This window comes from Microtus oregoni, unplaced genomic scaffold (genome assembly GCF_018167655.1).
Source record: "Microtus oregoni isolate MIOR12 unplaced genomic scaffold, Mior012 000046F_ref0000063, whole genome shotgun sequence".
NCBI classification, from domain to species: Eukaryota; Metazoa; Chordata; class Mammalia; order Rodentia; family Cricetidae; genus Microtus; species Microtus oregoni.
This window is the reverse complement of record NW_024543220.1, coordinates 17,223,194-17,250,982: the sequence shown is the minus strand read 5'-3', so window position 1 is coordinate 17,250,982 and position 27,789 is coordinate 17,223,194. Positions and strand designations below refer to the sequence as shown.

General features: G+C 51.1%; 1 protein-coding gene across 4 annotated transcripts in view; it reads right to left on the bottom strand.

Annotated features, from left to right (window-relative positions):
• The window catches only part of Agpat3 (1-acylglycerol-3-phosphate O-acyltransferase 3), a 70,018-nt gene extending 42,559 nt beyond the window's left edge, over positions 1–27,459 (bottom strand). The window contains exons 1-3 of one of the 4 annotated variants that reach the window (XM_041634627.1): positions 27,038–27,274; positions 10,691–10,855; positions 8,633–8,693 (exon numbers count right to left, since the gene is read on the bottom strand). The gene's annotated coding sequence lies outside the window, so the exon portion shown is untranslated. Of the gene's footprint in view, positions 1–8,632; positions 8,694–10,690; positions 10,856–26,507; positions 26,623–27,037; positions 27,275–27,439 lie in introns of those variants that run through there. The other 3 variants (XM_041634629.1, XM_041634625.1, XM_041634628.1) reach the window with 3 other exon arrangements.
• Positions 27,460–27,789: the final 330 nt, after the last annotated feature.

Below are 27,789 nucleotides of genomic sequence, written 5' to 3'. Positions count from 1 at the left end.
GGCACTGGCATCAACAACTACTAGATGGGACCTCATGAAACTGGAAAACTTTTGAAAGAAAAACACCACCACCATCATGGCAACAACACGGCAGCCTACAGAATGAGAAAGGATCTTCACCAGCTCTACATCTGATAAAGGGTTATTATCCAAAATATATAAAGAACTTAAGGAACTAGACATCTACAAACCAAATAATCCAATTTTTAAAATGAAGTACAGATCTAATTAGAGAATTTTCAATAGAGGAATCTCGAATGGCTGAGAAACACTAAATGTTTAACATCCTTAGCTATTAGGGAACTATAAATCAAAACTACTTCAAGATTCTATCTTACATTTGTCAGAACAGCTAAGGCCAATAACACAAGTGACAGACAGCTCATGTTGGTGAGGCTGTGGAGAAAGGGAACATTCCTCCATGGCTGGTGGGAATAAAAACTTATACAGCTACAATTGAGGAAATTAATACAATGATTTCTCAGAAAATTGGGAATCAATCTACCTCAAGATTTAGCTGTACCACTCTTGGGCATATACCCATCCTACCACAAGGACACTTGCTCAACTATGTTCACAGTGGCTTTATTCCTATAGTCAAGAACTGGAAACAACCTAAATGTTCCTCAACTAAAGAATGGATGAAGAAGCTGAGCGGTGGTGGAGCACGCCTTTAATCCCAGCACTCGGGAGGCAGAGGCAGGCGGATCTCTGTGAGTTCAAGGCCAGCCTGGGCTACAAGAGATAGTTCCAGAACAGGCTCCAAAGCTACAAAGAAACTCTGTCTCAAAAAAACACACCAAAAAATGACTGAAGAAAATGTGGTACATTTACACAATGGAGTACTACTCAGCTGTTAAAAAAAAATGACATCATGAAATCCGCAGGCAAACGGAAGGAACTAGAAAAAAAATCATCTCAAGTGAAGTAACCCAGACCCGAAAGACAAAGACAAACATGGTATCTACTCACTTAGAAGTGGATATTGATATTAGCAACTCAGTAAGACCCAGAGAGGCTAAGCAACAAGACAGGCTCTGGGAGTGATGCACAGCTCTCCCAGGGAGGGGGACAGAGAGTGGACTGGTGGCGGTGAGGAGGGGATTGGAGGGGGAGAGTACCGGAGAAGATGACTGGAACTGGAGGGCATTGGCGGGGGGGGGGGGGGGCGTGATGTGGAGACCTAGTGCAGTGGAAACTCCCTGGAATATACGAGGGTGACCCTAGAGAGGACTCCTAGTGATGGGGGATACAGAGCCTGAACCATCCACCTTCTGTAAACAGGCAAGGCTTCCTTCCAGTGGTGGGGCTGGGACATCAACCCAGTCAAGAAAGCTTCTACCTAGCCGGGCGGTGGTGGTGCACGCCTTTAATCCCAGCACTTGGGAGGCAGAGGCAGGCGGATCTCTGTGAGTTCAAGACCAGCCTGGTCTACAAGAGCTAGTTCCAGGACAGGATCCAAACCACAGAGAGAACCCTGTCTCGAAACCCCCCCCCCAAAAAAAAGAAAGCTTCTACCTATATTCCGTCCTGCCTGCAAGATGTGCTGAGGCAATGATGGCACAGAAGCTGTAGGCGTGGCCAACCAATGACGGATCTGATGTGAGGCCCATGCCACAAGAGGGAGCCCATACCCAACACTGCCTGGACAACCAGGAATCTGAGGCTGGATAGCCTAGAGACTTAAGGTAGAACCAAACACAATTATGGAAATAATAATAATAAATCAATGAAATGATTGCTAATGGTGTTCTGCTGTAATCATAGATCAGTCATCATCAGAGAGGTCGCCTCTAGCAGCTGATGGGAACAGATGCAGGGAACATCAGGTGGGGAGAGAGCCCAGGTGGAGCCCACTGGGAGAGCATGGTCCGTGGAATCAACTAAGCAGGCCTCATGGGAACTCACAGAGACTGAAACAGCAGTCATGGAGCCTACATAGATCTACGCTATGTTCTCTGCATATATGTTATGGTTGTGGGCTTGGTGTTTTGGGGGGGACTCCTGACAGTAGGAATGGGGGTGACTGACTCTTTTGCCTATTCTTGAGATCCTTTTCTTCTTATTGGATTGCTTCACCCAACCTTGATGTGAGGGTTTGTGCCTGATCTTATTTTATCATGTTATGCCCGTTTGGTTGATGTATCTGGGAGGCCTTCTTTTTTCTTGGGGGGAACCAAGGGGGACTAAGAGAGAGGGGTAGTGGGGAGGGACTAGGAGGAGTGGAGGGAGAGAAAGCTGCAGTTAGGATGTATTATATGAGAGAAGAATAAATAAAAATTTTAAAGGATTTATTAATTTGTATTTTATGTGTGTTTCTTTGTATCTGTATATGTATACCATATACATGCAACGCCCACAGAAGCCAGAATAGGGTGTCATATCCCCTGGGACTGGAGTTACTGGTGGTTGTGAGCCACCATATAGGTGCTGGGAACTAAACCCAAGTCCTCTGCAAGAGCAACAAGTGTTCTTAACCACTGAGCCATCTCTCCAGTTCCCTAGTCTTCTTTTACTAGAACAAAAATGTCTGCAAGAGGTCCCAATAGCAGATGTCATAAGACTGGCGATTTCATGAGTCCGCTGGTATATCTGAATGCCACTTCGTAGACAGGCGATTTCCTGAGTCCGCTGGTATATCTAAATGCCACTTCTTAGACAGGCAATTTCCTGAGTCCGCTGGTATATCTAAATGCCACTTCTTAGACAGGCAATTTCCTGAGTCCGCTGGTATATCTAAATGCCACTTCTTAGGCGATTTCCTGAGTCTGCTGGTATATCTGAACGCCACTTCTTAGAAGCAGAAAAAGACACTCCACAGAGTGAGGCCAGTGGGACATGGGACCTGAATGGCAGCCTGTCACTATTCTCGGTGCCACAGGTTCAGCCCCGCCCCTGCCCAGAGCTGAGAGGCCTATCTCAGGCCCACAGCTGTGGGGCCCTACTTTCCTCGTTCATTTATTTACATCAGCAGCAAAGAAACAGTCAGGGCGAAGGCAGAAGCAGAGACAGCAGCAGCATTAGCTCAGACATCGAAGGAACAGCTACCCTTGCTCACTCAGAAAAGAGTTTCTCTTTATAAACACACAGGTTGGCACCTTCTCCCCTTCCCATGCCTGCTCTGGTGGGGCTGTCCTGCACCTGTGTGCCACACACTCATGAAACAGTCTCAAGAACAGGATTCCCAGTATAGCACGCCAACCTTTGGGAGGGGTCAACCCCCATGGCAAGGCTGGTTGCACGTGTGTTATATAGGTGGTTAGCTGCATCATTGGCTCCACCCATAGGAGGCCAGGATCCCAGTGCCTCCTAGAGTGCCAAATAAAACTAATTCCTAACACTGCCAAATGGACTTAGCCTGGTTGAGAAGAATGACAGATCTAACTCCCCAACGAAAGCTCTTCCACCAAGAGGTCCAGGCCTGAGCTCGCAGGAATACGAGAATGAAGTCCCTTCCAGGAGTTTGGCTGGCAGAGCGGGCAACACTCCAAGGCCACAGCCCATAACATTTAGCTCTGAGGAAATCCAATGGGCTTACAGCATTTCTTTGGTGTGAACACTAGACTGCTGCCTAACAAAGCTCAAACGTACTTCCTGATTAGACAGTCATGCAGGAGTCAATTTATGATATTCGATGTATGCATTACGATAAGTTACCTGAGCTGACACTTCTGCTCTGGCACCTTGCTTCAACCAGCACGTTACTAACAGGAGATGCAGGAAGTTCCAGGAACGAGAGGGGCCCTTTGAAAAGGCCCATCTCACTCAAGAGTAGATAAGACAGCCTGCAGATTAGCCCGGATTTATGCAACAAACCCAAATGCCATCAAAGCTGCTTTGTCCAGGACACAGGAGGTGAACCACAGAAAGTCAATCAATGTGACTATTGACAATAAAAGATAAAGGGAGAGAAATAACAGGATAGTATTATGAGATGTTAGGAAGAGCAGGTCTGAAGTCAACCCAAGAGGGCTGAAGGCCACCTATCATTGTGGCTCATGCTCTGGAGCCCATCCACAGCAATTGTGTGAGGAAGGACAGGAAGTTAGAACTGGTCGGGTTACATTTGCCTGAAGCCTCAGCATCCAGGACGCTGAGGCAGGGGGATTACTAGAGCTCATCTTAAACAGAGGTCAGAGGAAGAAAATACATGAGTTTTCAGTGTTGGTGGGTGACAGGACTGTCTCAGGAAACCTGAGATGTTCTCAACGCCAGTCTAAGAGACAGTGCATCCCACAAGGCTTCGGTGTGGAGTGCCATGCTCCCGTGAACACAACCCATCTCCTCAGGGTTCCATTCAGCCCCCAAGCCTCTCCCAGGGCCCACACAACAGCTAGCATTCCTCAGAAGGGAAAATTATCTTCCCTCCAGAGAGACAAGGAAGACAGTGAGATGCAGAAACGCCGTGAGGACTCACATGCTAGCATCTGTGGCCACGTGCCCAACCTCACCGTCCGTGTTGGAGGCCACACACTTCTCCACGTTCCTGTGTTCCTGTAAACTCTCCTCCTGACTCCAGCCCACACACCCCTCCAGTGACCAGGGGAAAGACACGGCCCACGGCAATGAGGACAACCAGGTCACACTGCAGCGGTCCTCTTCCATAGTTTACCACACAGCCTAGCGGGGTGTGCGAGCGAGCGCTGTAGAGCCCAGGTTCGGATGCAGCGTTATCTTACTGGCTCACTTCACTACGGGACTGGGCAAAGCTGAGCAGATGGTGGCCATGAGACAAGACTCAGAACACTCAATCAGAGCAACCATGAGAACAAAAACAGGAGATGGAGGCCGGGTGCATCTGGCGTGTCCCGCAGAGGGCTGCTGCAGGAGGAGGTGCTGCTGATGGACCATCCACACAGGTCATTAGCGCTGGAAAGGTGCACACAGGCAGTCCTCACGGCCAGACCACTCTCCTCCTAGAGCCACTTGTCACCCTCAGAACTTACAACCAGCACCAGCTGGGGGAACAGATGCAGAGAGGCAGTTCTGCGTTACAGGGAAGGCAAAGTTCACTTCCACGGAGGCAGCCCTACTGGGGCAGCCTGCAGGGCAGTGAGGCCCAGGGCTGTCAAGTTATCTGGACAGGTGGATGCTGGCCCCAGTTGGCCATCATGGGAAGATGAGTGTGTGCCAGTTCTCCACTGCTTTCTAAACACAGGCATGGGTTAACTACCCCAGAGCCATCACAGAGGCTGAAACGCACAGCTATGTGCATGAGTATGTTCACAGGAACAGGCATTGGTGAGAGTGTGTACACGTTAAGACATTAGTGAAACAAGAAGGGCTCTTTTAAAGGAGGCGGGACTGTACACACTGAAAGTTAAACCAGCTCTGGCGGCTGCCCCACATAGCTTCAGGTGAGAACTATTTCCTGGTTTGTTTATTTGTTTGTTTTAATTTTTGTTTGCTTGTTTGAAGCAAGGTACAACCTAGGCCAAGTCCAGGCTGTTCTCAAACTTGCTGTGTAGCAGAGGATGACCTTGAACTCCTGACCCCTGCCTCTGCATCCTGAGCACTGTGATTACAGGCATGGTCATCATGCCTGCTTTATGCAGTGCTGGGGAATCAAGCCCAGGGCTTCGTCCATGCTGGGTTAGTGCTCGAACAGCATAGCCCTAGCCCCTTTGTATGTTCTTAGGAGCTTTTTGTGAGTTCTGGAAGATAAATTACAAGCCACTCCGGGCTTGTGGATCCTCCCAGAAGAGTGAGCTTCGAGATGGAGTAAGGAACATAGCTTTATTTATTATATTTGGTTCTGGTTCAATTTTTACAAGCATATGCTACTTCTATAATTAAAACTTAAGTGTGGAGAAGAAAGTTAACTGGCTTACACATCAGGCTTCTACCTTTTGTGTCTGCACAGCGTCAGTCTGCCCACTCAGTCAGCACTAATAAGACTCATCTCTCCTTTCAGGAAAAGCGCTTCCCTTTGCAGGATGTCTACCATTACTAGACAGCGACATCTGTGCCCTTTGCGCTCCACTCACACAACCCTTGGGAACACAAAGATAATCCCTGCCCAGCACAGCAAGATGCAGGCACTGTACAGTGGTTGGGGTGGGGGTGGGGGTCTCAGACTTTAGCAAACTCCCCTTTTCTGCTTCTAGAGGGAACATTGGGCCTCCGGCATCCACCCAGCACCTGCTCCCTTCTTGCAACCTTTGTCACAAGGGCAACACACCTGGGCTGCAGTGCTTAAATGAGAATTGTTCCCTATTGCACCAAGAGACACAAGGAAGAGCCCCTCTGGAAAGCTCCACTCCTCTGGAGATTTCTGCCCCCTTCCCAACCTGACTGGAAACAGCCTGAGCTTGATGGCTAGGCCTTGCTGGGAAGTAACTGTCCCTGGTATAGACTCAGAAAGGCTCTGCTAGGGACAGGTTGCACTTCCTGGAGTCCTGTGTATGTGTCTCTGGGTAACCACACACACACCACCTCCTGTCCCCCACCCCCATCCAACTGCTAATTCAGCTGGCACCAAATCCCCTTTGGCCAATTACTTTGCGCTGTTCGGTAAAGGCTCCAGCGCTCCCTGAAGAGTCTCGCTGAGGCCCGGATCTTCAAAGAACTTCCTCCCACACCAAGACTCTCTGAATGTCAGGTATCCCAGCACCCACCCTGGCTCTGTCCCTGGAGCATGCACCCTTTGGGTGTTTACTAGCTATCTGAACAGCTTTGTTTGTTTAATTCTTTAATTATTTTACACACATTTATTTGGTGTTGCCTGTCACAGCATGCATGTGGAGGTCAAAGGACAACATCCAGGAGCCGGTTCTTTCCTTCCACCATGTAGTTTCCTGTATCAAACTCAGGTCGTCAGGCTTTACAGGAAGTGCCTTGACTCATTGACGAGATGTCACTGGCCCTTGCACAGCTTTCAAGAGACACCAGTTGTAGGAAACAAATGTGTTGCCATAAATTTCAGTATGGTGATGGGTAGTGGGGACGGATGAAGCCCCAGCCATCTGACTGTTCCTGTCCTGGCTCTTACTCAGAGTTGGGGGTCTGTGCATTGTGGACATTGAGCTGACCACGGATACTGTGCTATAGATCCAACTTGAGAAGCAGCAATGTTCTCAGCCTGAGGCTCTTCTCCCAACTCATTTCCCAGCCCTCAGATGTGACAGAACCAGAGTCCCTGTCCCCATGGTGAGGGATACCCAGCGCCTCTCACAACTGACTTTCTACACAACTATGCCAGACTCTGCCCCTGTCCCCAGACTCAAGAGGGGTCACAGCACCAGCACGGGCCCATCTGGACAGCCTGCAGCCCCACCCACAACTGGTCTGGGTGGGACCTGACTGGAGTTATCTGTATGCCTTTGGTGAGAAGTCCTGGTCCACAACCATGTGGCTCTGTATAAGCGGAATGTTTACTTTGCAGAAACAGCAGGAATATATGTGCATGGGTGTATATGAAGCTGGAGGAGCTGCCCGTGGCTGCCCAGAGCGCCAGCCAGTCCGAGCTACTGTGGGCACCTGTCTGACCAGCATTCGATTTGGGCACAAAGGAGAGGTTAGAAATTATTTTCAGGAGATCATAGCTATAAACAGAAAAGGTATGGGACTAGAATTTGGTTGCAGTAGTTCTAATTATATTTTGGGGGAGGGAGGGCTTAAGCCAGGGTCTCACTCTGTAGTCTCACAGGCCAAGATCCATGCTGCTCCTGCCACAACCTCTCGAGTACTGGGATAACAGCTGTGTGTTATCACAAAGACCCGGCTCCTACTTAGACAAATGTGTTTGTTGTTGGAAATAAAATAGTGGGCTTCAGCATACCCTTGGCCACAATTTGGCCCAGAAAGTTAAACTACCTGCCCACTGCCTTCCAAGAACTGGAACTCTGACCTAAACCATGAACTTGCAGTCTGGACCAAGGAATCAGCTGCAGGAGCAGCACCCGTTCTGAAGATATCTCCTGGATCATGGAGGAAAAGCAGGCGGCCACCTGATTCAGGTTTGACCACTGAGGATGAGTCTGTGGCTCGAGCTCCTTCACTAACAGGCCCTGGGGATGACACGAAGCTCCAAAGGAAGAGGGCACAGGAGCAGGGAGTGATGTCTCCCAGTCACACAGAGAGCTGGGCTCTTGCTCTCAGGTCTGGTGGCACAGAACCCACTTCCCGACTGACCCAGCTATGGAGGGCAGTTTTCCACCAAAACTAGTCCCTGTTTCCTCCAGAAAGCAACTCTGACCCCCAGGTCATATGCTCAGGTCTTGGCTATCAGATGGCTGTCAGCTGGTCTCAAGGAGACCGGTGGGCTACTGGGGCCATTCTGCCCAGGGGATGCCATGCGAGAGCCTCCTGGCAGCCATATCAGCCCAGCATCCTCGCCCTTCACAGCTTCTTCCTCAGACAAGTGATAAACAGCTGTAGACCATAGAGCACATTGAAGCATGTACTGCTGGTCAAAATCAGCACGAGTATTAAGGCCTGGCCATGCCCAGGGCTCCGGTGGGCCCACTAACCCTATCTAATTTGTGGGTACTTTGGGGTCAAAGGCTGATGGTCTTCTACTAACTGGAGCTGGCCATGTCACCCAGGGGACTCACACCCAGGCTGTGCCCACGACAAACACACAGACTTGCAGGAACAAACTCATGAAACCCACTACACTGTCTTCACTTACCAAGGCACGGGGTAGCAGGGCCAGGTGATGGCTGTCCTCAAGGGTGTCCGACCTGCAGGGCCTAGAAGAGAAAGACATGGCCGTGAATGTGGCATACAGGGCTTGGGTGATGCAATTTCCCTCAAGGAGGAAAAGCAAGAGCTATGTAGAAACTTCCCCAGGAATTCAAGCCAACTCCAGGATCATGGCCCCTAGTGACTCATCAAAGAGCATGGCTAAGCTGGGTCTCCCCGGGGGAGCCGGAGAGCCTAATATTAATCAATAAATCAAAGGGAAACAGCAAGCATGGTTTCAAAACCAAAAGAGTGCTGACTTCACACCACATGCAGTACCTCCGAGACAGCCTCGCTCAGGTACCCTAGGCTGACTTCACACTGGCTATGGAGCCAAGGTTGGCCTTGATCTCCTCGTTTTCCTGGCTCAGTCTTCCAGATCCTGGGATTACAGGTGTAAGGCGACACCCCTGGCTCTCCAGCTTTCTTATGAACAACTCTGAAGAGTTGAAGCTATAGCAATAAACATCTGACTAAGAGTATCTAGATTTGCTTTGTTCTTTTTTCTTTTTTTCTAGTTTTTCGAGACAGGGTTTCTCAGTAGCTTTGGAGCCAGTCTTGGAACTAGCTCTTGTAGACCAGGCTGGCCTCGAACTCATAGAGATCCACCTGCCTCTAATTCCAGAGTGCTGGGATTAAAGACGTGCGCCAACACTGCCAGGCAAATTTAGCATTTGCCAAATGTCTGGTGCACACACAAACATACGTGTGTTCTCTCCTGAGCCCTCTGGGGGCTCCTTTCAAACCCTGCACTACCTGACGCCCATACCCCGGCCTGGCTCTCTTAACAGCACTGTTTACAACCACAACACCGTGAGTACATGGGGGATGAAACGGCTCCCCCCTCACACCATCCAGCAGCCGATCCACATGTAATCTTCTCCAAATGTCACAGAAACACTCTCAGGCCTGATTTTTGAGTGTCTCTAGCAAGGCTCAATCCTGGCACCTGGCCGTCCTGCCAGGCCCCTTCTGTCTGGAGCTGAGACTGGCAGCTGTACAGGGAAGACAGAAGAACCTCCGGCTCCCGAATCACAGTCTGCTGCCAGTCCTCTAGAGCCATGGGCAGTAAGGAGACTGAGCTAGCAGAACACACTCAGAGCATTTTCGGGGAAAGCAGGGCTCTGCTTTGGAAGGAAAGTTAACATAGGACAGCTAACTCTGAACTCTGTAGTGATGGAGGGCAAGGAGAGCTGAGAAGAAACAAGTTACAAATTAGCTAGCACCCTGACTCAAGGACAAACTCAGCTCTTTGTGCCTCTGAGACCAGCACAAGACCTTTCAGCGCCACTGGGAAAAAAGGCTGTGCCAGGAAAAGGGCCCCAAGCAGTGAGCCAGGTAAGCTAGGCCCTGGTGGTAAGCTAATGGCCACAGCTTGCTGCGATTAGAAGGACATGCTCCACTGAGCAGAAAGTGACGTCTAGCGTCCTGATACGGAGTTGTTGGTCACCAGAAGCCTTTTCACTGACAAGCATTACCCAATACCTCGCCACCTACATCTCTCTAGGGCATGGGAGGCGGGGAGGGGCACTGGGGAGCCAGGCCAGAGGAGCCAAAAGAAAGTGCCAGGAGCCTGGGATGGACATGTGACTTGGCCCCAGCTCTGTGGTTGTTTGGGATGGCCAAACTCAGCTGAGTTGAAAACAGGAACAAGTCCATGCCTGCTGACACAGATCCTGTCATGGGGTCTAGCTGCTAACACTACACAGGGTACCCACTTTTCAGCAGCACAGACACTAGGACCCCCTACCCAGGGCTCAGCTGGGAATCCCAGGGCTGTGGATAAAGAAGTTGGGGCTCTGGGCACGCCTCAAAGGGCCTAGGCCACAACTGCCCTTGAGAGGTCAGGGCAGAGCTCCGAGGTGAATATCACAGCCAGGAAGGAACAAGGAATACACCATTATGTCACAGCCACATGGAGAGGCTTATTTCGTGTCTGTTGTGTGTCTGGGCTGGGATGGAGCTGTCCCAGCTCAGGGCCTCACACAGAAAGGAAATGCAGTACCTTCTCGGCTGCAGGCAAACATGGACTGGAGAAACTGGGCAGGGTGACGGCTGCCTGGCATTCATTCTGAGTCCCAGGAATCCAGGAATCACGTGAGGACATTGCTAACCAATCACCTTAGGGTCCCAAGAGCAGAGATGACAGACAGAGCTGGACAGCTGCCTCCTGTAATCCATCCAGATGTGCATTTTACCAAATGTAACTTAGGGATCATGTCCCACTGCTGGCTCCCAATACATTAGGTTTGCTTATGGAAAGAGCACCTGTTGTCACAGTGAAGGGACAGACACGCTGCTGTCTCTTGAGTAGGCCTTACCAGGCACCAATCCTTAGAGCTCAGAACTTCACTCCCAAATGGCTAGAGAGGCCCAATACCTGGTTTCCCAGGCACTGAATCTCCAGGAATGCCTGCTAACCAATATTCAGGAAGATGAATTCTGCCCTGATCACCCCACCAGGGATGACAACTACGCTCTCCTCTGCCCTTCCTGGGCATCTTGAGTTGGAGGGGACCATTCTGCAGCCAACAAAGATATGCCCAAGCATTCTCACACAGAGGTGGGTGCCATTTTTAAGTCCTAGGTTCAGCCTATGAAACCCATTTCCATGCATATAAGGGACAGCACAAAGAACTTACTGTAACAATAGTCACCAAGGTCTGTTGACACCATGCTAGTAGCCAGAGGCAGCTGGCCACCCAGCTACACCTTTTGCTTTTGGTAGATGTGGAGGAAGATGGAACAACTGGCAGAATCACTACTAATAAACTTGTCCTATGTGAATGTAATTATATGCTTCTCAGTTTTGCTTCACAAGGCAACAGATGTGTATGTGACCCATCTCCACACATCTACTGAACTGGGAAATTCTCATCTCAGGTCGTTAGCCCCTCCCCTGCTAAGAAGGCCTGCACACTGAGCTTAAGCATAGCACTCCCAGGGGTACAGAAGCACAGCCCCCACACACCATCCTGGGCCAGCAGAGAGGGACAAGGACAGACACACAGGGACCCACCTGAGCCCTTGAGCACATAGACACCAGAGCAATACTCTCAGATTGCTGAGCCATGTGTGACCCAGCAACAAGGAAAAGGACTGGTGTGACACTGGTGTGCGGGGACAAAGGGCAGCGCTACGGGGACAGAGCTAATGTCCACACATTAGCCAAGTTCCTGCAGCCAGGTGAGTACCTGGCATGGCTGTCACATGCACTGCTGCCATGAGAACAGAAATGGGACCACATTCTCTTCAGCTGTCTGTGGAGGGAGCAGGAAGGAGCAGGTCAGAGGAGGAAGGTACGGGAATCCCCTGGAAACCACGGCCGGTTTAGACATCTCCTTCAGACTGAGGTAACTCCCAGGGGAGGGGGCTTGAAATGGAACTTTCCACCCAAGCATTCCAAAATGGATGCCAGGGGCTGGGATGAAGCCCCAACCAAACATTCCAGACTCTTTGGGTATAGGGGTGTCAGCAGCTGGGGTGATGCTTCCAACCAAACACCCCCACTAGCCCAGAGCTTATTAAGTAGGCAGGTCAGCTGACCAGTGATCCCAGGGATCCAGCTGTCTCTGCCTCCCCAGTGCTGGAATTACAGGCATGTGCCACTATGCCTGGCTTCTTTACATGGGTTCTGGAATTATCAGCTGAGCCATCCACTGGCTTCCCCACCCCACATACTCATCTTTTTAGAACTGTGTTCGAATCACTATTTGCCACCCTTAAAGAGCTATATGTTCACAGTCTGGCATGATGGCGCATGCCTTTAATCCCAATACTTGGGAGGCAGAGGTAGGTGGATCTCTGAGTTCAAGGCCAACCTGGTCTACAGAGTGAGTTCCAGAACAGTCAGAGCTGCACAGAGAAACCCTGTCTTAAAAAAGAAAAATAAAAAAGAAAGAAACAAAAAGAGCCATGTTCACAAGGTTGAAAAGTTATTTGACTCAGTGGTTAAGAGCACTTAAATTCAGTTCAAAGTACCTACTGCAATGGTATGTCCTGTCCCGTTAGGAGACAAGCCACGCCCACCCCCTTTCCTGTCACCCACCAAGCTTTCTGCCTAGGACCCAGCTGCCTTCGTGGTGCCTTCGTTGGGGACCTGCATTTTACTTAAACCATTACACCTACATCAGGTGGCTCACAACCACCTGTAACTCCAGCTCCAGGGGAGGGGATTCAATACCTTCTTCTGGCCTCCTTGGGGACACACACACACAATTTTTTTTTTAAATGCTAACCATCAAAGTGGCACACACCTATGATCCCAGCTCTTAGATGCCTGAGCCGGGAGGAAATCACAACCTTAAGGACAGCGTGGGCTGAATCTTATCTAAAATAAGAAGAAACAATAGTATTTAACTATCACTGGTGTGTGCTGGTTGTGGTTTGTGTGCGGTTCTTCAGTTGCCAGAGACTCGGTGGGAAACACGACGAAAATGATAACCTTGCTTGCGGCATCTGTGGCAGACACAGAGTTGATGAAAATCAAGGCTTAAGACAAATCAGGCGCCCTCTGTAGCCACATCCCCTGAGGGTTGGGAGCCCTTGATAAAGACAGCTGAAGAAAGAAGGGTTCCTTCCTAACCCAAACTCCTGGAAGGTGTGTTGTGTCTTCCACAGGCAGTTTGACACTAGGATGGAATCCCCCAAGACAGCTGACTCATTTGGCACAGCTACACGTGCTGTTCCTTAGGGCTCCTCGCTGCTCAGCTCTGCTAGGCTCATGCATTCACCCACCGCCAGCAGCAGTTTCTTCACTCTCTGAGTTCCACCTTGGTAATCCCATGTCCACACAGCTGTGGCTCAGAGCCATCCCTGACTCTCGTCAGGAGCACGGCGAGATTATTACAAATAAATCCTGCAGGGTCTGCAGACACACTCACCCAAAATGTGTGCACAGCAGCCTGGAGACAGATCAATAGGAAAACACTTGCCTTTCAAGAGTGAGGGCCTGAGTTCAGACCTCCAGGACCCACAGAAGAAAGTGGGTATGTGGGCCCCAGGCTGCACAGCTGCCCACAACTGCCATGGCAGGAAGCACCAGGTTCCAACCATAAGCTGACACCACCCAGGGAGGGTCAGCATCTATAGGAAAGTACCTGACATTCCAACCATTAGATAAGATTAGATAAAACCATCAGATGTTTCTGACCTGGACTCACGTATTCTCCTTTTGCCAAGACCCCTCGACAAATGTCAGCCAATTGAGGTCCTGAACCCTGGAAATCCCCTCACCCCAACTTCTACTATGATTAAAAAAAAAAAAACCTCTGACTATGACTGGGCTGGACTCCTGCTCTCAACCGCTGTGTCAGACAGAGTCCAAGCTTCAGCTTGAATAAAGGCTCTTTGCTTTGACATACAGGACTCGGTCTCCTAGTCAGTTTTTGGGGAACTCCATGATCTGGGCATAACAGGTGCATTTCTATAATCCTAGGGTAGGATGAGAGGTGGGGACAGGCAAACCCCTCAAGGGCCAACTAGTGCTTGTGGCCTGAGGCTCATGAGTCTGGGGCCACCCCTGAACTACATAATGAGTTTCAGGACAGCTAGCACCACAGAGACCCTGTCTAAAAAGAAGAAAAATAAATAAGGAAAGGAAGAAATCTTACTTCCTTGTAAGTAGGAAGGAAGGACAATCCTCAGCCTAGAAAGAAGACATGTGGAAAAACCTGAATGAGGGAGGGAATAAAGGATTCATGGCAGCTGAGTAACTGAAAATCAGCCATGATGGCAGTGGCCAGAGAAACAGTCTCCTTGCTAATACAAGTGTGCCCCCAGGAGACAGAAACTGGCTGAAGAGGGGACCGCCGGCCGGATGAAGCACAGGACCGTTTGTTTCATGTTTTGTTTTCCAGACAGGTTTCTTTGTGTAGCCCTGGCTGTCCTAGAGCTCACTCTGCAGACCAGGCTGACCTGAACTCAGAGATCTGCCTGCCTCTGCCTCCTGAGTGCTGGGATTAAAGGTGTGTCAGCACACCTGGCTAAGCACAGGATTATAAAGTAAGGGGAGAGAATGGCTCCATACCTAGAACCTGATGATTGAGAGAAAAAGTGGGAGGTGGCACAGCCAGACACTGCCACAGGGGTTCACTTCCCTCCACATCTGCCCCTCGTCTCCAGAGCACAGGGCCCGGTGCTCTTCTGCCCACAGCAGAGTCTGGCACTTCTTAAAAGTAGAGGATGAAGGGTCACCAGGGTGTAATAACCCCAAGATAAAGTCATGAGGATTTCTGTCTTCTAAGTATGGGCTCCATCTCCCTTCCCTGCACACATCTCTCTCTGCCTTCTTCCCCCTATTCTCTCCCTTGCACCCCTCATGTGTTGTCTTAAATGGTCAAGAAACCCCAATGGCACAAATTAGAAAAACCCTGACTCCTGGTGGTGGCCACACAGGAACCTGGAGTCAGTTCCTTCCTAGAGGGGCTTTCACAGAAGACTGCACACCGGGCACCACACTGTGAAGAGAAATAACCCCACGTGACCCCAAGTGACACTCCAACCTCTGGCCCACAGGAAAGTGAGATGCCGCGGAGCCCAATGTGTGAGGTACCTGGATCCGTGGAGGAGATCAGGGAGGCACAGGAAAATGATGCCTCATCCAGCAGGGCAAGGGGATGTGGACAGGATGGTGCTCACTACAGAGATGGAGCTGGGTCTTTAAAATGTATCTTCCGATAAATCCCAGGGCTGGGAGGATGGCTTAGCTGGTAAAGGGTTTGCCTTGCAAAGATAAGGCCTGAATTTCATCCCCAGGGCCCATGTAAAGCCAGGCCCAGAGACTGTAGCTGTAACCCCAGTACTGGGAGGCAAAGGACATGGGGAGGCTTAAGGTTTGATAGACAAGCAGCCTAGCAAATTAGTGAACTCAAAGTTCAGTAAGAGACCTTGTCTCAAAAATATAAGGTGGAGAGAAAAGAGGACGATGGCTGACATCAACCTCTGGTTCCACACACATGCACACCCATGTGCACACACATGGAAATAAACATACACGCAACACAAAATTTAAAAACCAGGCCCAGACTAAGAGCCTCCTTAAGAAACATGTTCCTCCAACCTCACACAATCTCTCTGTCTCGGTTAATTTTCTGTTGCTGTGATACAACACCTTGACAACTTAAGACAGAAGCGTTTATTTGGGGCTTACAGTGATGGCAGGGAGTGTGGCAGCGGGCAGCAGCTGAGAGTTCACATCCTGAAGCACAAACAGGAAACAGAGAGTGCACTGGGGACATCACAAGGCTTTGAAACCTAAAGCCCACCCCTAGTGACAAACCTTCTCCAACAAGGCCACACCTCCTAATCCTTTCCAAATAGCCATCAACTGGGGACCACGTTTTTAAACGCTGGAGACTTATGGGAAACGTCTCACTCAAACCGCCCCCTGCTTCAGCCTGAAATTAGCACAACCCAGATTCTGAAGCACAAGAAAGATGCGGGGAATGGGGGGAGCCAGACTGGCTTCCAAACAGACACAGGAAGTTCCAAACAAATTTTAACGAACCTACAGGAGACTGCTCAACACATCATACAGATCACACCTCCTGGCCAACCAGAGAAGCTGGATGGGCCCACTAAAACAAGAAATCCAGCACGTAGTTCACCCAGAGAACAAGGAGAAGGGGGTCCTGTGCCCAGCTCAACACGTGCAGAGAAGGCCTCTGCCCATTCGGTCAGACAGTCTGGGAAACAAAAGGAAAAAGGGGAAAAATGGAGAAAGGGTCATGCTATGTACACAGGCTAGCTTAGAACTCTCCATCCTCCTGCCTCAACCTCCCAAATGCTGGGATTACAGGCATGTACCACCAACCCCTCTTGACGAGAAAATTGTCCTTTGCATGAAGTGGGCCTTCTCTTTCTCATGGGGCTATGGCAAGCAGACACCAAAGTCCACCAAGCCACCTACCTACCTCCCACCCAGGCGGCCCCTTCTGTGAAGTTACTATTTATTTCCATGTAGGAATTTTGGAAACATGTTCTTCCTTTCCATTCCATCTGAACCCTCATCCTGATGGCCCCAGGAGCTGTACCTGGAGACTCCTCCTTGGCACACATCATCTGTTCTTCAGCCAACAGTGACCCCCCCATGGACAGGCTTCAAGAGTCACCGTGTGACCATCCATCCCTCCCCAGGGCCCCCTCGGTTGAAGGTGCCAGCCTAGGGATGTGAAATCTGTCTGTTCTAAGAAGGTAGTTTCCGGTCCACGTGACTTCAGTCACTGCATCTGATGTGTTGTAGTTCCTGTGCCCTCCGTACCTGGAAAGGGCTTCCACGGCTTGATCTACATAGTCCAACACAGCCCCATGCCAGCGTTTTCCCAGCACAGGAAGTCCCAGGGATTTGAATGTGTAAAGCAAGCACTCTACCGCCGAGCTGTACCTGAGCCAGCCTGTCACTGTGACACCTGACTACACAGCCAGGGAACAGGCTCTTTTCCCCCCTGTCAGCGCAGTGTCCTACCTCTGCACATAGCTGTCCCAGTAACACACTGGTTCCCCTGTCTAGCCTGGCTGTGTCCTAGACCCACAGTAGGCTGGGCACACTGGCCAGCTGCAGCTCTCTGTCACACATATGACCTCATGTACAGCCTCAGCCATGAGTCCCTTTCCCGAGGGAGGTGTGGGAGAGCACCCTAAGCTCTGGTGTGAGCCTTTTTCTTAAAGAATGACCTGCTCCACACACATCTTTCCAAGCTCAGGCCTGGACATCACCTGCTCCTGAGGAGTAATGACACACTGCCTGCTTTCTGTCCCTCATGGTCAAGCATCTCTCCATTGTTCTCTCTTAACTTCCACCCCCAGGAAGCCCAGGGAGGCCCCTCAATGCAGCCAGCTCCCATTCCAGCAAAGCGTACTGACCAAGAGTCAGGAGAGCATGGTGAGACAGCTCTGGCTTTCTAATTATGTTTTATGGGCTCTGCCTTCTATACTGCTAACTTGTTTAACTTAACTCCCTGTCACTCCTTACTTAGGAATAATATGTAAACTGGCGACATATCTTCAGTGTGCAACCCACAAACTGAGCACACAGTCCAGCCGGCACTGAGGTCATGAGCTAAGTCTGCTGGTCCACCTGAAGCTCAGTGAGCATCCTGGGCGAGGCCACAATCCTGCTGGGCTCTGAGTGGACTCAAGCAGCACATGTATGTCTCTTGCTCCCTTTTCCACATTTATTTGTATGTGTATGTTACACATGTATCACAGCACACACATGGAGGTCAGAGGACAGTTTGTGGGAATCAGTTCTCTCCTTCCACATGCGGGTCCACAGGATCAAACTCAGGTCCTCATCATGCTAAGTAGCAGGCAACTTTCCTTCCGTGGTGAGCCATCTCACTGAGCCCTCGCTCCTCTTCTTCACAGCTACTGCCTTGCCCACAGCGTGAACAAGGTACTCCCTGCTATCCATCCTCAGGCTGCCTGGAACTGTGGGCAGCACGGCAACCTGTACAGTGGTTTCCCTGCAGGCCCCGAAACACAGCAGCAAGCAGCAGTCTGCCCCTCTCTTCTGTGTCTCACACCCTGGTGCCCACTGAGAGCCACTGGTAAGCAAAACAAGGGACTTAACACACAGAACCTGACATTTATCACTGCGGCAATGAAACCACCTGCAGGAGGACAGACACTAGCTCAGGGGTTCAGAGAGCTCTATGGCTTGGCCCTGCATCCTTGGGCAGAGTCACAGTGATGGACGCCCATGAAGGAATGCCGTATTTTACTTCCTGAGAGGCAGGAAGCAAAGAAAGATGGGCACAAGAGGAGCCAGGGAAGATACACGTCCAAGGACATGCGTCCAGGGACCTAGTTCCTCTAACCAGACACCACTCCCAACCTGTTACCCCCTCTCAACAATGCCATTGTATATAAGCCCACAGAGGGGCTGATCAGGATCAATTTGTCTTTGGAAATCACAGAGCTGGGCTTTTCTAACAATGGATGTGATTATTAATTCAATCAAGTTGACAGTCAGAATTAACTGTCACCACGATATCAACCGTGACAGCAAGCTGACACTGAAGGAGGTAGAGCACATGGTGTGGATACAGTGAGGTGGAACAGAAGGTGTGAGTTCAGAACAGGACATAACTTCAAAGTGATAAACTCTTTATTTATGGGGGTTTCTATTTAATATCTTGAACCACAACAACTGACTATAGATAAAACCACAAAAGCATGCACAGTGGCGGTACACTATCATTACCTTTGCCCCACAGCGGGCCAACACTCACCCCAGGGGCCTTGCTACAGCTGAGCCATCCTGGTAGGGTGGCCAGCCTCACCCTTGGTTTCATTTCAGCATCTCACAAGGTGGACCTTTTGTTTTGATCTCCTTAATGTCATTTTCATTTCCCTCCACTTTTCATGGTCACCTCCTCCTCTGTTCTGAGGAGAAGCGACAGGAAAGCTGAAAATTAAGCAGCAATGTTTGAATCGACAGCAAAGAGGGAAATTAGGATCACTTCCTAAACTCAGACACTAGACAAGGATGGCCATCACTGTCCATGCAGCCCCATCCCAGTGCCCTGAGCCAGCCAGGAAGGCAGAGAGAGGACTACTATTGGCACAAGGAAGAAACAAAGCCATTGTCATTCCTGATGTCATGGATGTGTGTGCAAAACATTACAACTCAACAAACAAACTATGAGGGACAGCTAGCTAGGTGACCAGCCATGACAATAATACCCAACAGCCACCTCAGTATAATACCAGCAAGGGGCTAGTAATGCAAAGAGTGTATTTTTAAAATGCTGTTTTCCAAAACAACAAAGATAACAAGGGCACCTGGGACTAATGGAACATGTCAGGGGCCATTACAGCACTCATCAGAAGGATGCTCCGCAGAGACTACGGACAGCAGAGTGGAAAGTGGACTTTAAACCCTCTACAAGAAGCCGGGTGGTGGTGGCGCACACCTTTAATCCCATCACATGGGAGGCAGAGGTAGGTGGATCTCTGTGAGTTTGAGACCAGCCTGGTCTACAGAGCAAGTGCCAAGACAGCCAGGGCTGTTACACAGAGAAACCCTGTCTTGAAAAAAAATAAATAACAAAAAAACAAGCAAACAAACAAAAAACCTTTACAAGAACACGCAGAGTGCACTGAGCCTTGGCTTATGCACTGTGCAGCTCTCAGAAGGCACTGCCCAGAAAAGAAAATGATTACTAAATTTAAAACATCTGCTGGGCCTAATGGTGCATGCCTTTAATCCCAGCACTCAGGAGGCAGAGGCAGGCGGATTTCTGTCAGTTTGAGGCCAGCCTGGTCTACAGAGCGAATTCCAGGGCAGTCAGGGCTAAACAGGGAAACCGTGTCTCAAAAAATCAAAAATAAATAAATAAATCTGCTCCTTAAAATAAAATGAAATAAAAAGATAAACCCAAGCAGCAAAGAGATCAGTGAGCGCAGACAATGGACCCAAGAAAGTATACTACCGCAAACCAGGCAGGAGCGATAGGTAAGCAGGGGTCCCAGAAGCAGTCAGCAGAGCAGGAGCAGAGAAGCCGCAGAGGAGAACGCACAACCAGTCAAGGGGCACACAGGAGTGGCGAGCACAGAGTGAACACACCAGGGGAGAAACAGAGGAAGCACATGGGGCGCAGCACACAGGGAGTGAGGTGGAGGGCATACTGGGAGCTCACGGGTGAACACACATGAGCAAACACATGGGAGCTCACGGGTGAACACACAGGAGCAAACACATGGGAGCTCACGGGTGAACACACAGGAGCAAACACATGGGAGCTCACGGGTGAACACACATGAGCAAACACATGGGAGCACACAAGGGGAGACAGAAGGACAAATGCAGTGGAAACACACAGGAGAGACATGGGGCAAACACCCGGACATATAGGAGAAGACACAGGGGAAAGTGCAGGGTTACACATGGGGTGGGGGGCGGGCTCTAGGTAGAGAATCCATATCACCAACACAGCATCCCACAACACTCTATTTGCGAAGGTTAACAGGGACACCATGTGCCCGAGAGCATGAAGTCAGTCCAGCTCACTGACCCCTCCGAGGCACTTACACTGGGTGTTGAGGGCCACACACATATGCACCGGACATGTGGATAGAGCTGGCTTAGGGGACGGGACCTAGCTGAGGGCTCTTGTGCAAACAGGTGGTCCTGTCAGGAGAAACATCTTCTGGTACCACAGGCAGGAGAGTCACTGTTTCTCACCTGGCACTCATGCTGTTTTCTTCCGCTTCCCTCAAACCCTCATAGGGAACCCCATCCTGCCCTCCCAGGAGGGATGCTACACAGGCACGCAGGTCATTGGCTGCTTCCACTGTGCGTGGATTCTAGGAGGACCACTCGGTCCATTTCACAGACTCAGTTACTTTATCTCAAGAGATGAAGAGGGGAAGCTGGAGACTCACTGGCGGGTGCCGAGTGTGGCCGACAGCAGTGCTGATACGGCACAGCCCACACTAAAATAGAAACTTACACAACGTCCAGTTTCAGGCTTTTCCTTGGAGGAACAAAGACTAATAACTTGAGTCCCATGACTCCCCGGCCATGCTTGACTGAGGTCGGCAGCTGGCAGTCAGGTGAGCCAGGCCATGTACAGCACAGCCCCCCCCCCCATCTCACACCCATATCTCACTTCCTCCCCTTGCTGCTGGGCCCCTATTGGAATCTGTCTTTAAAACCTCCATCTGTGATGTTGTCATCAAAAAGGAACACTTGGGAGCCAACCGTTCACCAGCACATAGACTACGACACAGCTCGGGCTCCAGGAAAGCAAGTGCCAGGCCAGGTTTGACTTAAAATGGTGGCTACAGTACTATTTTCTACCAAGCCTAGAACCCAGGTTGTGGTCCCCCAACCACTCTGCGGGGAGAGTGTCTGCTGGTCTACATAGTAAATACCAAGACACGAGGGCTCTATTAAGAGACCTTGTCTCAAAAAAAAAAATTATTGAACTTAAGGCTGGAGGGATGGCTCAGCACTGGCTGTTCTTCCAGAGAACCTTGGTTCAGGTCCCAGTATCCACATGACAGCTCACAACTGTCCTTACTCCAGTCCCAGTGGATCCTATGCCCTCTTCTGACCTCTGGGCACCAGGCACTCACATGGCGCACAGTCATGTATGCAGGCAAACACTTAAAACACATTAAGTTACTAAACTTTGGTGCTGGGGATGTGGCTTGCCTAGCACACATGCACAAGACAATGAGACATGCTCCTGCCGCAGCATTTCCCCCAAGAAATGCCCCAAAACAAAGTTGTTTAAGCTTTAAACCTCATCTCTGAAGCAGCCAGAGCTTTGCCACTCAGCCTTCTCTGTCATCAGCAGTGACAGGTGAAGTAGGAGCCCACGGCACTCAGCCAGCAGTTAGGAGGGACAGACACTGGGAGCCTGTAGGGGCATGGCCCTCTGTACATAGTCCTAGTTTGAGGCTGCCCGGGGCTACGGAGCCTTCCTCTGCACTGGGATTCTCCCTCCTCAGGCCTGCCTCCTTCCACAGACCTGCCTGAGGGCTCACCCTAACGCTACCACCCACAGCATTTTTCCCAGGAGACTTCTTATACTTTGAACTCCATTGTGGCACCCATTTCCTGTGCAAACTCTAGCTCATGTGGTCTTCATTTAATTACCTGACTTCCGCCTTACTCTGGCAAAAAGCTACCTCAGCACATTTTTCGAGGTACCGGGACTGCTCCTTCTGAGTCTCTCTGATAAAGAGCACACTGGTTCACTCAGCCAGTACTCCAATTACACAGGGACAATGACCTAAAACAGATATCAACCACTAGGAAGCCTGACTGATGGTCGGCACACGCTGTGTGTTAAGGATCAGCACACGGTCTTTCACACCCAGGTGGAAGACAAACCCAATGAGCATATTGTCTGCATAATTCAGTTCCACTCCTAGCACATAGCTGCGGCTTGAATTTCACGTGGGGTTGTAAGCCCAATACAGCAGAACAGCCTCTACAAGCGGCCAGAGACACTCAATGTGTATGTAAAGCTAATCGCTCAATTTGTTTTAGAAATGTGGATTTTGGGGCCAGAGAGAAGGCTCAGAGGTTAAGAGCACTGACTGCTCTTCCAGAGGTCCTGAGTTCAATTCCCAGCACCCACTTGGAGGCTCACAACCATCTATAATGAGATCTGGTGCCCTCTTCTGGCGTGAAGACATACATGCAGGCAGAACATGATACATAAAACATAATAAAAACATAAATAATTAAATCTTTAAAAAAAGAAAGAAATGTGAATTTTCACATATGGGATGTTCTGAGCATCAAGTGGACTGGCGAACAGAACAACACCTATAGATTCGATGGCACCTGCGTTTGAAATGCAGAGCCAAGCCAAGCTGCCTGCCCAGGGCTGCCACTCCATTTTCTCATACACGTCTTCAGTGTTGCTTTGAGAGTTCAACTAGATGTATCTAAAACAGCCATGGTGGCTGCATTCTCTCCTGCACAGAGATAAGCAAAGGGTAACACACAGTAGAGGCAGGGGCTGGGGGGGGGTCACACAGCATTAGGATCTACAGATCCCTAGCACCTATGTAAGGAGCCCAGTGCAGCAGCTCTGACCTAGAACCCTGGCTCTGGGGAGGGGGGGGGATGGACAGGAGAGTACCTGGTGCTTGCTGACCGACCAGCCTAGCCAAATCAATCAGGTACAGGGAGAGACCCTGTTTGAAAAAAATAAGAAGACGAGGCTAGAGAGGAGCTCAACAGTAAGAGAGCTTGCTGCTCTTACAGAGGACCCAAATTCAGTCCCAGCAGCCATGGTGACTCACAACCACCTGTAACTCCAGCTCCAAGGGAACCTGAGCATGTCACACACACACATGCACACACGCATGCGTGGGGGGAGGGTGGGTAAGGAGGGAGGAAGGAAGGGAGAGAAAAATAAAAATAAATCTTGAAAACTAAGGTGGGGCTGGAGACGTGGCTGAGTGGTTAAGAACAAGCATGGGCTAGCTGCTCCTGCTCCTCTAGAGGTCCTGGTTCCATTCCCAGCACCCACATGGTGGCTCGCAACCATCTCTAACTCCAGTTCCAGGACATCAGGAAAAGCATGTGGTGTCATTACACACACGCAGGCAAAACACTCATCCACATGAAATAAAAATAAATAAATCCTGCTGAAAAATAACCAGTGGAAATCACGTGAGGACGCTCACCAGTGCTGACCTCTGAACCCCACATGCACCCATCCACACGCATGGCCACGCAAAGGTACACATACACACTAAATGAATTTGTTTTCAAAGCAGGGGCAAATGTAACATCAGCATACACTTCTAGACTGTTCCTGTCAGCAAATCAGCAGAGGGAGAGCACCGCTGGCCAGCCAGCAGTGACAGGAGACAGAGGGCCAAAGCCCGAGCTCCAGGTTGGGCCGAGGCTGTGTCCGCCCTGCAGCAGGCAGCATTCTGCCACTACTCTACTCCCTGCCACTGTCATTTATTATGGATCTCACCCCCACCTTCCCAAAAGGAATGGAGACGCTGCCCATTAATGATGCATGGCTCCTGGGTCAAAGAGGGACAGGCCTTTGGGCCGCTGGCACCTTGTTCCCATCAAAAAGACCTAGCTTCAGCTTTTAGCATTAAGTGACATGATGCGCTCCAGCTAGGAGGGGACTTCTGCCTGTGCTGCCCTCCACACACACTGACATCTAGAATACATGCTGCCTATGTCCCTTCTGTCCATATGTGAGAGAGAAGTGGCCATTGGGCACACTACCACCTACTACAGTCGCCAGTCACAGACCCAGCAAGAACCATGGGCCCCGTCAGCCTGCCTCTCCATCCCTTACAATGAAGCACAGCTATGCCCCAGTGACAAGTGTGCACTCCTGGACTTTGCCTGACAAACAAGATCAGGACACGTTGGACTCTAAACAAAGCAGCAAGAGTCTTCAAAGAGGAAACACTGTGGCAGTTGCCTGAAACAAAACATTCTGAGGTTAATAAGCTCAGGTTAACCCTGCAGTTATCAGGGTGTTCTAGGAATGATGTGCTATTCCGCTGCTCGCATTACAACTTGGAAAAATTCATTTAAGATCCCAAGGTTCTTCAGTTGGCTGAAGAAAAAAACCCATGAAGTCCCTGAGCAACTGTTTACAAAACTCAGCACAACCCCCCAGCAGCAGAAACTTCTCAGTGAGAAGATGAAGCAGTTACAGAGCTCACATCAGACAAGTAAGCAATATGCCGCTGGCCGAAGGTGGCCGGTCACACCCAGAGACAAGCTCTTCAAACCTCACTAGCCACGGTCTGTGGTGGGGGAAATCACAGTAGTGTACACAAGGCCAGAATGGGGAAGAGCATGTGAGAAGGCAGAATGGTGTGGGATCAGGGAGAGGAGAGTAGGGGGAAAGCGGTTGTTGCTTTGGCGAGAGAGGGAGTGGGGGATGCCAAGGGGCCACTGCTAGATTTGACAAGCTATATGATACTGGGTCACACTGCAGGACCTAAGCAAAGCCACAAGTCAGAGAAGGGGACAAACAGGCAGGCAGAACCAGCTCCATCTTGGGAGGGGTAAATGGAGCTGGGCCAGTTAACCAGTGTCAACTTGTCAAGAGTGAGATTGGATCAATGATGCCATCTGACCCCTGAAACAACAGTAAGTTTCCACCTTTGCTTTCCCCCAATCATACCATGCCCTACCGTGGTATGACCACGCCTTCCCATCCCTACCTCCCTCCAACTGGGCCAGAGATGAATTTACGAGCTTACTCCCCCGCCCGGTCTGAGAAGATGGGAGTCTCTTCACTCTTACTTTAAGTTCTGGCTGTTGTAATTTGTGACATAATCCAGGGCAAACGGCTAGTCCTGCTCCTCAAACCCCAATGTGGCTCAGAGTCTGTCAGTAGAGGGTGGAACCTACAAGCCCCAGAAGGGAACCAAAACAAGGACCACTGTGGTGGATGCTCTTCCAAAGACCCCATTACTTTCTGTACACTGTTTGCCCAGTCCTCTGTAGCATACAGACACTGTCCTTCCCAGGCTGGGCCTTTATCTGAGAGCAGCCTAGGGTGGGACAGAGACCTCCCTTCAACTCCAGCATCCCTTCCCCGTTCCTTCCCTAGGAGACACTGTTCAACCCACTTTCCACCCATCCCGAAGGCAACTTCCTTAGACCTTCTGTGGTGATGCTGAGACAGGCATATGTGGGGCCACTCGCAAGGCCTGTAGCAGGTTATGCTGAGTTAGGTCAGTCACTCAGCTGACATCCACCTGCTGAGCATAGCCACTCCAAGGAGCACACACCACCAAGACCAAAGAGAGGCCGGGAATGCCATCACAAGTAACTGTTTTCTGAAACAATGTAATCACAGAGCTCAGGACATGATACTAGAAATCAGCTTTATAGGCTAACTTCCAAAGTGGGAAGGGGTCCTGCTTATCTAGTAAGGGGAGGGGACAGTAAGGAAGTGATCAAATAAGACCAAAGTGTACAACCCACCGAGACCTCTTGGAAGGGGTACAGTCCATTTCACAAATGCCATCGCAGCAGAAAGGGCTGCTCCCACTCAGTACCAATAGACACAAACCCAGCACCCCCAACCAGCATTCTATGTCCAATCCCAGAATCAGAGATCTCGGCTTCGGGCGAGTCATTCCAGTCTGTCGCCTATCCAAGTAACCTCCTAGTTTCCCAGGGAAAAGAGCCCAATCTCTTAAGTATTCTCTTAGACAAGACTTTCCACACTGCTTTAAAAGTTAGGTCTGGAAGGCCATTTCTAAAACCATTTCCCTGTGCCACTAAACTTCTCTCAAAGTTAAAAAGGAAACCTGCATATATTGCACACAAGCGCTCACAATGCTCCTATCATAGGTACCTTGTGGCCCACCGTGGACAGGTGTTTTCCTCCAGAGGCTCTGGTTACTGAATGACCCCAGCGCCTGAGTGAAACGTGGAAATTCACAGTCGGCCTTTGGTCTCAACGCCAAAGTCAAAAGGAGCCCTCGCACCTTCCTGCAGGGCGTCCCACCTGCATCCCTCCCTCTGTGTTGAGCAAGCAAAAAAGTGAAACTAGCCCACAAGGCCCCGAAATCAGGCTTGGGGCTCCCCAGTCCGAGGAGCTAGATGCAGAGCAAGGTACCCCAGAGAGGGGCCGGAGGCCGCCCAGGCCCTCTGCCTGGCCTCGCACCCCCATCTCTCCCGATCGCTCCTCCCCAGGCCGCCGCGCATCCCGCACAGCACCGGCGAGCCCCGCAGGCCGCACAGGGGCCGGGGCGGACCCGGAGCCTCCAGCGCCGCGTTCCCAGGCCGCGCGCCCCGCGGAGCGCAGCCGGCCACTGCGGCGGGGCCCGGCGACCGCGGGCGGGGACCACCTCGGGTGGCTCGGCGGGGCGCGGCGCGGCTCACCTGCACTCCACCTGCTGGTCGCGATCCTCGAGTCGGCGCGTGCGGCCGCTGCGCTCGGCCTGGGCCCGGCCCGGCCCTGCGTCGGGCCTCAGCGAGTGCGGCGCCCGCCGCCCCGGGCCCCCATCGCCGCCCTCCGCCTCGGCGCCGCCGCCACTTCCTGTGCGCGGCGATCCCACAGTTCCGCCGGCGCGGGACGGCGGGCGCGGGGACGCGGGGACACGCGCGGACGGACGCGCGGGGGAGGAGTCGGGCCCGCGGCGCAGCGGCGGGCTCCGTGGCCAACGGACAGCGGGCGGGGGAGGGGACGGGAGGGGCGCCCCGCGGGACCAGCCTCGACACTCCCGGAGCACCGGGGTGTTCCTAGACCCAGCCTGAACCTCCTTCAGCCCCCTAGAGTCCTACCGGGGTCCCACCGTGGTGTTCCTGGGCCAGGCTTGGACCCCGTTTCAGCCCCCTGGAGTCCTTCTGGGGTACGCGGTGTTCCTGGGCCCAACGTGGACCTCCTCATCACCCTGAAGTTCCTCGGGGTGTTCCTGGGCCAAACCTGGACCCCTTTGGTTCCCTGGAGCCCTCTGGGGTGCCCTACCCCCGAGTAACCGGGGTGTTCCTGGGCCCAACCCTAGAATCCTCCTCAGCCCCAGCCTAGACTCCCTTCCCAGCTCCCATGGTCCCCTTGAGCCCAGGGACGATTTGATGACTCAGGCTAGACCACCTTCCCTCTGGGTTCTCCTGGGATGCCCGGATATTTCTGG